This window comes from Branchiostoma belcheri, unplaced genomic scaffold, assembly GCF_001625305.1.
Source record: "Branchiostoma belcheri isolate BF01 breed outbred unplaced genomic scaffold, Haploidv18h27 scaffold12, whole genome shotgun sequence".
NCBI lineage: Eukaryota > Metazoa > Chordata > Leptocardii > Amphioxiformes > Branchiostomatidae > Branchiostoma > Branchiostoma belcheri.
This window is the reverse complement of record NW_017802602.1, coordinates 94,073-105,351: the sequence shown is the minus strand read 5'-3', so window position 1 is coordinate 105,351 and position 11,279 is coordinate 94,073.

Here is an 11,279-nt window from a genome sequence, read left to right as displayed (position 1 = left end):
AGAAGGGGGGGGGGGTCCTGTAGTTGGAAAGAGCGATGACAAACATCCCCCGCCCGTCCGTCCGCTCCACATTCACGTGAAGCCGACCGCGAGGCTCCCTGAAAGGTGCTTTATTTTCCCTGGACGTTCCGAAGTCACCCGACCCGCGGGAGGAAGCCCATTTGTCGTGCTCCGTGCTTCTGTGAAGATATGTGTTTAACTACATGTAGGGGCTGACTTGAGTGGTAGTAGGTAGGGAGTATACTTACATGTAACCATGGACAGAGAAAATACACGGCGCACCCACTACTAGTAGTACTAGCAACTTATACTTTCCAAGCAGAGGTTTGGGTTTTGGCTTATGTTTGGCTTGTTTTTAGGCTTTTTTATCGGGGTTTCTCTTTTGCACTGTTTTTTATTTACGCCAACAAAAAATGAATTAACAGACACCAGAACCAAAAAAATGAACCCCCGATAAAAATGCTAAAAACACGCCAAAAAATAAGCCCAAACCCAATCCTCTGCTTGGAGAGTAGTTCCTACATGTAACCTGCAGCAGGCCATGGATAGAGAAAACTACGCGGTGCACCTACCATGTGTCTGATTGTATGAAACATGGTGGTAAACATATATAGTCAACAAATATGTAGTCAAGAGATACAAAAAGAAACTATCGTTATATAAATTCAACGTCGTCTTGCTTTTAATTGTAGGAATAAAAGAACAGATATGTGGTGGATGGTTTGTCTAGTTGCATCAAGAATATGAATTTCTACAGCGAATAGTGTATGAAATAGGTTTTGTACAAACCTATACAGTTCATTTCTCTCTTTGCTATACAGTCCACATTATATTACAAAATATGGAGTTTCCTTGTAATGGATCGTATGTATTCCATAAAATTCGTAAGTTTCCCCAACGGATTGTATGTATTTCTTGAAATTCCTATGTTTCTTTGTAATGGATCGTATGTATTTCGTAAAATTCGTATGAATTCCATAAAATTCGTGTTCTTGGAATCCCTGAATATTATGTTTCCCAAGCAGAGGTTTGGGTTTTGGGTTATTTTTGGCGTGTTTTTAGGCTTTTTTTTTATCAGGCTTTCTTCTTTGCACTGGCATCTGTTTAGAAGCCCGATAAAAAAACCTAAAACACGCCAAAAATTACCCAAACCTCTGCTTGGAGAGTAAGGTTCAGCAATGTTGAGTTTCCCTGTCTGGGGCCCCTGTGTTAACGCTACAACAGAGGAGGAGTATTGAGTTACATTAGGAATATGAATTTTTCTATAGTGCTTAAGTGTATGAAACAGGTTTTGTCACGGCAAACCTATACATTTCTCTCTTTAATACTAGTATCCAATCCACATTCTATTACAAAAGATTACGTTTCCCTGCGAGGAGCCCCTGTGTTAACGTTAGTTACTGTGGAATGTTGAGTTGCATTAGGAATATGAATTTTTCTACAGTGCCACACACATGTAGTGTACATCTTAGAGTTCCCCTGTACGGAGCCCCACCGTTAATGTTAGTTACTGCAGAGGAATATTGAACGTGGCTCTCTCCGTCAGATCTGAAACAGGAAACAGGAAAGTTTCTTCCTAGGCTTTACCATACATGTACTGTAGTGTACATATAGAGTCCCCCCTTACGGAGCCCCTGTGTTAACGTTAGTTACTGCAGTGGAGGAGTATTGAGTTGCATTAAGAATATCTTTTTTTTCGACAGCGCTTAACTTAAGTGTATGAAACAAGTTTTGTACAAACCTATACATTTCTCTCTTTGCTACACTGTACCACACATGTAGTGCATATCTTATTATAGAGTTACCCTGCCGGAGCCCCACCGTTAACGTTAGTTTACTGCAGAGGAGGCATATTGAGAGCCTCCCTCCATTCTGATGTCTCCATCAGACACAAACGCAGATCTGAAACAGGAAATAACTTTTTTCCTAGGCTTTACCACACATATAGTGTACATCTTATTAGATACTGTAATTCTCTTTATGTTCACGGTAGCAAAATTTCACGGTCTGAGAAAAATGGACGCATTCACGGAACTATATATTCACGGTGGCAACAGGAGCAGGAAAAAGAAAGTCCAGGAATCATTTGTTAACTGTAATGTTCACGGTACAGAGGTGAGAGTGAAAACAGTGAATATATTTAAAGTGCAGTGAAAAAAATCAGGAATTACACATAAAAGTACAGTTAAAAAATCAGGAAGTACACATAAAAGTACAGTTAAAAAATCAGGAAGTACACATAAAAGTACAGTTAAAAAATCAGGAATCACAGTATAGAGTTTCCCCTTACGGAGCCCCACCGTTAACGTTAGTTACTGCAGAGGAATATTGAGCGTTTTGATGTCTCCATCAGACACCGCCTCAGGCCCCGAACCTCCGCCCGGCCGCCCCTTATCTCCGCATCTCCATCCCAGGCTCCATCAAACCGTCGCTCCCAGCGAAAACTCCACTCCGGGACGAGACGGCTATATTTCACGGCGGTACTGATGATGCGGCGCGTTCCAGGCCTGGGGAGGGAGGAGGAAGCTGCAGAAACAGATCAGGAAAGGAAATGATAGGCTAATAATATTTACCGTTATGCTTGCTGATCACACACACACACATACGCGCGCACTAACACACCCACATTCTCTCTCTCTCTCTCTTTCACACACACACACACACACACACACACACACACACACACACACACACACACACACACAATAAGACACGTACACACACACACACACATACACACACACAAACACACACACAACACACACACACACACACATAACACAACCACACACACCCTGAAGGGCCTGACAGCGCACCGTTCTCTGCTGAAGAAGCCGTTTGTCGATGATGGATCCGGGCGGCTCTTGATGTTCCTGTCTGCGATAGTCCCATAATCCTCTTCCCTTCATCTTCCTCCGCTACCGGAGATAAAGTCTGACGGCTTAATATCAGCCCGGGCATATATCAGCCGTATCCGCCCGCCCTGTATCAGCCCGGGCATATATCAGCCGTATCGGCCCGCCCTGTATCAGCCCGGGCATATATCAGCCGTATCGGCCCGCCCTGTATCAGCCCAGGCATATATCAGCATCTATCCCGGCCGTATTAGCCCGGCATACTCATAGAAAATTCCAACTCTACAACTGGATAAATTACGGAGATAATATCCAGACGTTTCGAGTGACATCCACCACTCTTCTTCAGCGTCACAAATGAACTCACAGAACTCGTTACACATATTACATGAGTAACTGGGGAAAACGGTTGAACATGACAAAGGTTCATATAGTCATTGATATGTAAAAGAAATTATTCTCCAAAATTTATCCAGTTTGAATTTCCTATGAGTATTGTTTACCTGGATGTCTAACCTTTATCAACGCAGCCATATCAGCCCGCCCGTATCAGCCCGCCCGTATCAGCCTGCCCGTATCAGTAGTCCTGGGGGATCGCTGCCAAACGACAACGTCTCCTTTGAGGATCCCGCCGATCCATATCACGGCCGTTCCGTTGCCATGGGAACGGGAGGCTGCTTTGAAGTGCCGCCGCTGATCCTCTCCCGCCTGTGCAGGAGTAACGGCTGCTGAAACCTTAATTAAAGTGGTTTATTGTCAACTTGTCGACTGAAATTGTCCACAGTTTGCAGCCACATGAGTGGCTGAATTGATGTAAGGACATTACAATGATATACAAGTAGTAGACGTTCAGAATTACAACAAATACACTTTAAAATACACACTAAAATAACGCATTAAAATAACAGTATTGATGATGTAAAATAACATAGTATTAGATCTTGTTTAGAATTAGAAATTGCTTAAAATTTGGGTCAAAATGATAATAATAAATTAATAATTATAATAATAGAACAAACGCTTGTCGAATTAAGAAAGACAATAATACAAAGCATAAATAAATGAATGAATAAATAAATAAATAACCTGCCCCACTGTAAATAAACGTTACCGTCCTTGAAGCATAGCAAATTCTGATTTAATTTTTTTTACTTTGATGCAGTGATATGTGATGCTGGCTGTGTATATGTGATGTTCCCACTGAATCAAAACCATTTGTACAATAAGAAGTTTATTGCAAATATCGAGTCAAAATTTTAAAATGTAGGAACCTTGTTTTTTTTTTCGCCCGCTCGCATTAGATTTGGAGTCTGCGGAGTATGTCATCCACACATTATTTACTTGCTGTGGCCTTATATCTAGAGACAACTATATCAATGGAAATGTTTTGTGCGAGCAGCATCATTCAGCTCTGCTGTTTTGTACTGACTGAGAGGGAGAACTCCTACCTCTGAGGGAGATTCTCCCCAGAGAAGCCCATTGAACAGCTCTTGATGGATGCTGCAGCAGCTTTACTAGATTCTATCGCTGTGCCCGGGAGGACTCTGGCCAAATGACCATCCATCCCTCCACTGAACCGGTCATTTTTCATCTCTCTACATGGACCCTCTGCCGCCTAAAGCTACTCTCCAAGCAGAGGTTGGTGGGGAAGAAAACAGGGCCCATAGCTCACTAGATTCTATCGCTTTGCTCATACACAGAAGGCCTCTGGCCAAATGACCATCCATCCCTCCACTACATTTTTCACCCCTCCTCTACACAGACAGACATGTCCAGCCGCTCAAAGCTACTCTCCATTGAAAGCAGAGGTTGGTGGGGAACATATGATATCTTCTATATATGCCCCTTTTTTCTGTCGCTAGGTTTGTTGGGGAAGCGTGTTTCCGACCTGCTGTTATGGGCAGACAGTACTACTGGTATTACTTTTGGCAATAGAAATATATTAAATACACTGAAAACAAATCGATCTCAAAAATTCTTCTGCACCAGAGTCACGAGAGTCTGTTTCCCAAGTATACAAAGAAAACTGGGCCCACCATAGCTCACTAGATTCTATCGCTGTGCCCGGAAGGCCTCTGGCCAAATGACCATCCATCCCTCCACTGAACGGTCATTTTTCATCTCTCCTCTACTCAGACAGCCATATTCTGTTCTGCCGCCTGAAGCTACTCTCCACTGCAGAGGTATATATAAAGGGTATATACTTGAGTATATACAGGTATATACAGGGCCCATAGCTCACTAGATTCTATCGCTGTGCCCGGAAGGCCTCTGGCCAAATGACCATCCATCCCTCCACTGCACCGGTCATTTTTCACCCCTCCTCTACACCGGACAGACCGGCTGGTATCGGACCCTGCAGGGCCCACTGTCCCCTCAGTCTCTCCTGTGTCTCCAAGCATATTCTGTGGAGCAAGGGAAGTCTCTATATTGGCCACCTGTATCCATTGGCCTCCTAACCACTGGTCACCACAGTATACACTCCCCTTGCCCCACAGAATCTGCTTGGAGATTATTGTTTATTATTTATTTATTGTTTATTGTTTATTGTCCTTTCGCACATAAAAAAAGTAATGGTATAAAAAGAAATTATGTACAATCAAATACATGCAGGAGAGCCCAAGAAACCAGGAGGTTTATCTAGTGGGCTCTCTCAAATCCTGTTGATGATCTCATATTTACAACATTATTTACGTTAACAATTAACATGCATGTCTTAAGGGACAAACAAGAGAAAATTAACTCAAACAAGATAATATAAAGTTAACACGGCAAACTAAATATCTAAACAATAAAGTAAGACAATCAAAAACATATCGTATTCAACAAAAAATACATTTCCATTAGTCAAATCATAAGTTGATATGGTAAGAACAACATAAGAAACCAATATTAACGCAAGGAAAAAACCGTAGCATAAGAAAACAAGGAAAACAAAAACAAATCAGGAAGTGGTAGATGATTACAGAGTCACGGCATGGCCCAGCCCCGGACATAGGAATGAACGCCTGAACAAATGAACAAACGAACGGATGAACGAATGAATGAATGAATGAATGAATGAATGAATGAATGAATGAATGAATGAATGAATGAATGAATGAATGAATGAATGAATGAATGAATGAATGAATGAATGAATGAATGAATGAATGAATGAATGAATGAATGAATGAATGAATGAATGAATGAATGAATGGATGTATGGATGTATCGCCACCTTGGCCTGGGGGTGGCTACTAGTATTTAAGAGAGAAAATATCTTTGGTCATAAATCATGTTGTAAGTTTTTACTTAACTGATATCAGTTATCTTATGATTCGTTCTTTCATGAAGATGCAGGAATTCGGAAACGTCTCCAGATCAGGACGTGCGAACCTCAAGACGTCTGTTTAGGAACTTAAGATTCCGGAGAAGATGCAAACTACCGGCCAGGGTCACCTTGGAAACCTGCCGTCAGCCTTGAGGTGGCGACAGACAAACGCGCCTGCGCTCAGCCTTGGGACGGCTGGAAAACAAGGTTGGAGATGTGAGGAACTGCATGGGGTTTGTCAAACAAATCTGCTGCGCATGCTTTTCCGCTGCCGCAGTCAGATGCGAGGCTCTGCATAGGGTTCCTGACTGCACTTAATAAGCCTCTACCTCTGGAAAGAGTAGAGATTGGTCATATAGTCTTGACAGATAACATTCCGAGGGAGTTGGTCCGCTGGAAAGTACAATTCGGGTGCGGCAAACTGTACTCTCTAGCGACCAACTCCCTCGGCATGTTGTCTCTCTATTTGACCAACTTGCCAGCCGCCTTCCGAAGCCTGGTAGAGGCTATGCAAGTACTATCATAATTCTATATGGGTGATTCAGTGGAGGTTACTAGTAGCCTACGTCTGTAGCAGACCTCATCTAATCTCGAAGCAGATCACACGGTGGCAAGGCAGAATCCATTGGCCTTCAGTGGCTAATGGACATTCCTCTGGCCAATGGATACTGTCTTGCCACCGTATGATCTGCTTGGAGATTACACCTCGCGACGCCCGTGTGTTATCCCAAGGCAGGGCTGGTACACAAACAGTCGTTCCGTGAGCAGCGCGTGTACTATTGTAGACAAACAGACAGTCGGTCCGTACCCGAGCAGGGTTTGGTACTTGTACACAAACAGTCGGTTCCTCCGTGGCAGAGTTTGTACATTGCAGTGAATCCAGGATTATTGTGCATTTACGTTACTGAAATATATATATATATATATATATGTGTGTTTGAGTTTTATGATGTGCAATGTCGAGCACTCTTGTATCTGTATCTGTATGAGTGTATCTGTCTAGTCAGTAGAACCACCCTTCAATGGGGTCGTGCGGTGTAGCGGCAGAGGGCTCGACTCGGAACCTTAAAGGTCCCGGGTTCGAGTCCTGACATGCCACCGATCATCTGCCTTTGGGAAAGGCACTTTACATGACGACTTTCCTCACTTCGCTCAGGTGAGAATGAGTATTGTCCTGTCGTGTTGGTGGCGGCATTAATATAAGTTAAAAAAACCTGAGTGTGCCGTCACCACGTCTGGTGATTACATGTTGGAATAAAAAAAATTAAAAAAACACCCTTCGGCGTATCAAACCAGCTTCGCAGGGTTTGTACACAAACAGTCGGTTCCTCCGTGGCAGAGTTTGTAGACTGTCCACAATCCGCCAGTCGCTAATGCGTTTCTGATTGAACAGCAAACACTTGAGGAGTCGTCACAGCGGCAATTGGCGGCGTATTGCCGTGTCGGAAAACTTCCGCTCAGTTAGTCATATCTACTATTCTAACGTAGGCAGGCAGTAGCCTCCGTAGCAGGCTTATAGAACTGGGGTCTTCGGCTGTTTTCTGATTAGCCTCCGTAGCAGGCTTATAGAACTGGGGGTTTGGTGGTCTTCGGCTGTTTTCTGATTAGCCTCCGTAGCAGGCTTATAGAACTGGGGGTTTGGTGGTCTTCGGCTGTTTTAATTCATCAGCAAGCATTGGCGGTGTATTACCGTGTCGGAAAACTTCCGCTGGGCCAGTCTTGACAACTCAACTGCCGACCGAAGCTACTCTCCAAGCAGAGGTTGTGGAGGGAATGATCGATTCGTTACATTTTTATATATGGCCCATTTTTTTTGTTGTCCTGACCCCCACCAACCGTCGGTGGCCGCGGACCTTCCCTGGCTAATGGATACTGTCTGGCCAATTTGATACTGTCTTTTTGCCACGGAGAGGGATCTGCTTGGAGATTAGCCCGAAGGTACTCTCCAAGCAAAGAACCGCAAGAGGCTGCCTCCCAAAGGCCCAAAGATACAAAGAGAGAAGAGATGTCAGAATCCACTCGGCGTGTCTGATGAAACAAACACTTGAGGAGTCGTCAGCAGCGGCAACTGGCGACGTATTGCCGTGTCGGAAAACTTCCGCCGCTCCACTCATGGCATATCTACTCTCCAAGCAGAGGTTTGGGTTTTGGGTTATTTTTGCGTGTTTTTAGACTTTTTTTATTGGAGTTTCGTTTCTGCACTGGAATTTTTTGGGTTGGGTGAAAGAAAAATTCCAGTGCCAAAACGAAACCCATGAAACCAATGAGCTAATGCCCATCCCATACTAGTCACCCACTCTTGTGTTAGTTAGGCTAGCCTTATGAAAATGTAGTTAATATATCCTTAGTACCCTGTGCAATTGTTGTGCAATAAAGTTATCTATCAAGTCGGTTTGTTAGAAAAGACAGAAAGGGTCAAAATCCACTTGGTGTCATTTGAAACAGTCGTTGGTTATAATGACACAGGCAATAATTGTGCAAATGAGGCCCTGATTTGCATGACGTATGTGTAGTGATGATGTGCACCTTTGTTTGATTTAATTTCGTTTATTCACCTGTGGTGACCTTTTAACCCCTTGTTCACGTGACTTTTCAGTGGCTGAAGAAAGATGGTGGACGCCGTCTGAAAGATTCCATCCGAAGTAAGTCGTTTGTACCAGTTCAGATCCCTCCTGTTACTATTTATTCACACATGTTTAAAACAAAATACATAACATGGACAACAGCTATAAAGGTAGTATTTGCTATGCAGATGTTACATTTCTAGTTGTTGTCCATGTTATGTATGATAAACGTTTACCTTCACATATAGCCCAACAAACTACTGCTCTGTTTATTCTTACTCTCACACATTCATGTAAACAGTATTGAAGACCAACCCCTCCAACTAGCTTCCCTGCTACATAATGTAACCCAACACCACAGGGTGTCTGCCACAGCACCACTTACCATGGTGACAGACGTTTGGTCCAGGTCATTGACCTTATAAAAAAGTTATATGTTTGGAGAAGAGGAAGAATAGAAACAGGGCAAAAACAATACGTAGGTAAACCAAAGTACAAAATGATGTATATATATATGTGTGTGTGTGTGTGTGTACATACACATGTATATACATACAAACGCGACCGAAATAACCTTAAGTCGCCTGCCGAGCGGCGCAATGATTCAGCGGAGGAACCGAGCAGAAGTAGTGGAGGTTCTGCGGAGGGAATTAATCCGTGCCGAGCGGCGCAGCGGTAATACACAGCCCATTACTAGTCATCACCAGCAGCAGCGTTAGTAGTCATCACCAGTAGCAGCAGCAGCAGCGTTAATAATTAAAACGGTTTGTCCATGGATGAGCGGCCGGACCCTGGAGGCCCGCGGTTCGCACAGGGAGCTGCAGGCACTTCCAGCAAAGTGGGGCAATTTGGGCAGGCATATTCGCCGTCCCGGGTTTCCGTGGTGATGTGTCGGGTTACCATGGTGATGTCTCCGGTTACGTGTTTCCATGGTGATTTCTCGGGTTACGCGTTTCCATGGTGATGTCTCGGGTAACGCGTTTCCATGGTGATGTCTCGGGTTTCCATGGTGATGTCTCGGGTTACGTGTTTCCATGCTGATGTCTCGGGTTACGCGTTTCCATGGTGATGTCTCGGGTTACGTGTTTCCATGGTGATGTCTCGGGTTACGCGTTTCCATGGCGATGTCTCGGGTTTCCATGGTGATGTCTCGGGTTACGTGTTTCCATGGTGATGTCTCGGGTTATGCGTTTCCATGGTGATGTCTCGGGTTTCCATGGTGATGTCTCGGGTTACGCGGTTCCATGGTGACGTCTCGGGTTACGTGTTTCCATGGTGATGTCTCGGGTTGCGTGTTTCCATGGTGATGTCTCGGGTTACGCGTTTCCATGGTGATGTCTCGGGTTACGTGTTGCCATGGTGATGTCTCGGGTTACGTGTTTCCATTGTGATGTCTCGGGTTTCGCGTTTCCATGGTGATGTCTAGAGTTCTATGTTTCCATGGTGATGTCTCGGGTTAAGTGTTTCCATGGTGATGTCAGGCAGGCCCCCCCCCCCCCTACACACACACACACACACTCACACACACAAACGCCAGGCCTGCTGACTGCTGATTCCGTGTGCTCTGCCCTCGGCCCTTACACCCTCCCCTACACTCCTACCCCCCCAACAAACACACACTCTCTCTTACACACAAACCCTGCTGACTGCTGATTCCGTGATGCGGTCCCGCGGGGGCCGTTAACAGTCAGGCTCTGCTGTAAGTTTCTTATGGAGAATCAATGCATAAAGAAGCTGCTTTCTAAAGATTAACTGACATTTTCTGTGAAGGGCACTCAGCAGCCGACTCGCATGCAGAACTGCCGGAGCAGCGCAAAATACTAGTATGGGAAGATGCTCGTAATAAAACACAGCATCAGAAGGGCGGACGTAGCGAAATAAAACGTAGCATCCAGTAGTGCTAGAAAAACCTAGCTTCCAGTAGTGCTAGAAAAACCTAGCATCCAGCACTGCTAGGCAAACCTAGCATCCAGTAGTGCTAGGAAAACCTAGCATCCCGTACTGCTAGGAAAACCTATCATCCAGCACTGCTAGAAAAACCTAGCATCCAGTAGTGCTATGAAAACCTAGCATCCAGCAGTGCTATGAAAACCTAGCATCCAGTAGTGCTAGGAAAACCTAGCATCCAGTAGTGCTAGGAAAACCTAGCATCCAGTACTGCTAGGAAAACCTAGAATCCAGTACTGCTAGGGAAACCTAGTATCCAGTAGTGCTAGGAAAACCTAGCATCCAGTACTGCTAGGAAAACCTAGAATCCAGTACTGCTAGGGAAACCTAGTATCCAGTAGTGCAGTTTAAGTTTCAGTTTTTTGTTTCACCAGCCACTGCACTCAGATAGAATAAAAAAACTGTTTTTCAGGCATTACTCTCCAAGCAGAGGTTTGGGTTTTGGGTTATATTTGGCTATTCTGTATCTGTATAGCCGGTATAACCGCCCTTCGGTGTAACACACCAGCTTCTGTATCTGTATAGCCGGTATAACCGCCCTTCGGCGTAACACACCAGCTTCTGTATCTGTATAGCCGGTATAACCGCCCCTCGGCGTAA